This window comes from Arachis ipaensis, chromosome B09, assembly GCF_000816755.2.
Source record: "Arachis ipaensis cultivar K30076 chromosome B09, Araip1.1, whole genome shotgun sequence".
In the NCBI taxonomy this organism is placed as follows: Eukaryota; Viridiplantae; Streptophyta; class Magnoliopsida; order Fabales; family Fabaceae; genus Arachis; species Arachis ipaensis.
Window position 1 is genome coordinate 3,078,538 of NC_029793.2, and position 2,105 is coordinate 3,080,642.

Here is a 2,105-nt window from a genome sequence, read left to right on the forward strand (position 1 = left end):
TATTATTTTCAAAGCAAAATAAACATAATCTAAAATATGATTATAAATATTGTCTCCAAAATATAATAAACATAATTCAAAACATTCCATTTTCATGTTCATTTTCTTGTTTTGTAAGTTGGGTCGGGGGAAATTGGATTTTGACTAAAAAATTGTAAAAATACTCTTTCGCTAAAAAAAAAATACTAAGCCCGGAGAAAAAGTCTGTTCCATCCCGCTAAAATCCGCGGTTTAAGCGGTGTGCGTTATGCGGACTTTTGCTATTTGACGGTCTTAATTTTTCAGACCAACCCACTTTTTTTTACGGATTACGCAAACCGATTTGGCGAGTTTAAACCGGTTTACCACCCTACTTGCAGATGGTATTATAATAACATCATTAACATATGTTGAAGAAATATATATATATTATATGCATACCTTTGTTTCAGCATTTTTAAATGCCCTTGCAGATTACAATGTTTGAGATTTGAGATCAGTTCCATTATCCGCCACTTGTTTTTCTTCTTCTATTTGCTTGTTTTAGATACTTTTAATCTTTTATACTACTATGTACTTTTAGATGTACCTTTTAGATGATTTAAAAAACAAAAGAAAAGAAGAATACACAGTCCCCATAGTTTGGGATCTTCACTTTAATTAGTTTAGTTGATTTGTTAATTTCAAACTACATGCCAGGATAATTTCACCTGATAAAAACTGTGGGTGCAATGCATAACATGCCACATTTATTCAGGTGAAGAGGCAAAAAAAGCTTACACTATTTGGCTAATTAAATAATTAATGTTTCTTCAGTTTTGTTGGGAGAAAAATGGTAAAAACTGTTTGCTATGTGGCTATTGGTTTGGGAGAGCCCATTGCTTTTTATGAAAACTAACTACTATCATATGAAGCTGTTTTGACTTTTAAAAGGTTGAATATGAGTTATCACTATACATGAAGAAAGGTAAATCACATGAGTGATAAGTGATTACTGATTAGTGAGATTTTTTTTTCACTATTCAAATTTAGATTTTGTGCTAATGCTAGAAAAGTATAAGGACCATTTGATAAGAGATGTTTTTATATTATATATATATTTTAAGTTAAGAATTTTGACTCAAATTCAAAATCTCTAGGTGAAAATGAAAAAATTAGGATAATTTACATAAATAAATTGTTTGTCCTTTAAATTTACGCAATTGCATTCTTTCAAATATGAAGACGTAAATACATTGTTTCATATCTATAGAAACCACTGTTGGCAATAGCGGTTTACGTAAACACATAATCAGCTATAGCCAGCAATGAATTACATGCAAATGGGAGAATACAGAAACCGCTAGAGGGCTGTCGCAATTTCTGTTTATTGATGCTTGGCCATAAACCGCTTCTCGTAGTAGCGATTTATGTGTATTGGGAGACGTGCGTAAACCGCTGGAGGCAGCAGCGGTTTAATACAATTTTGGTTAATATTATTATATAATATAATGATACAAGAAGCATGTAGGATAAAAACAAATGTAATGATTTTAAATAAGATAAAAAAAATTAAAAAAGATAATTAAAAATGATGAATTATGATTTTAAATAAAACAAAAAATAATTAAAAATTGTAAGTCATAATTTAAATCTTAAGTAAAGTATCGTTTTTGTCCTCAACATTTGGGGTAAGTTCTAAAGTTGTCCCTAATGTTTCAATCGTCCTATTTAAGTCCTAACGTTTCAAAATTGACTCAATGTTGTCCTGCCGTTAGGGATTCGTTAACAGAATTGACGGCGGGACAAAATTGAGACGATTTTGAAACGTTAGGGACAAAAACGATATATAAAAATAAATTTTAATTTAATTTTATCTTTCAATAATATTATTTTTTTACTGTACATAGTATTTAATTATTTTTTAATTACATCTAAATAAATTACACTAATCACATTATTTTCATTTTAAATAAATTTATTTTTTTATAATTTTAAAAAATATTGATACATTAGAGACAAAAGGTATAATTTATATTTTATTGTATATATATTTTTTTTTTCTTTTCTGCAAGTTTATATACTAGTCATTCTACAAACATTTCATGATAACTAAAAATTTTTAAGAGTAAAATAAAAAAAATAAT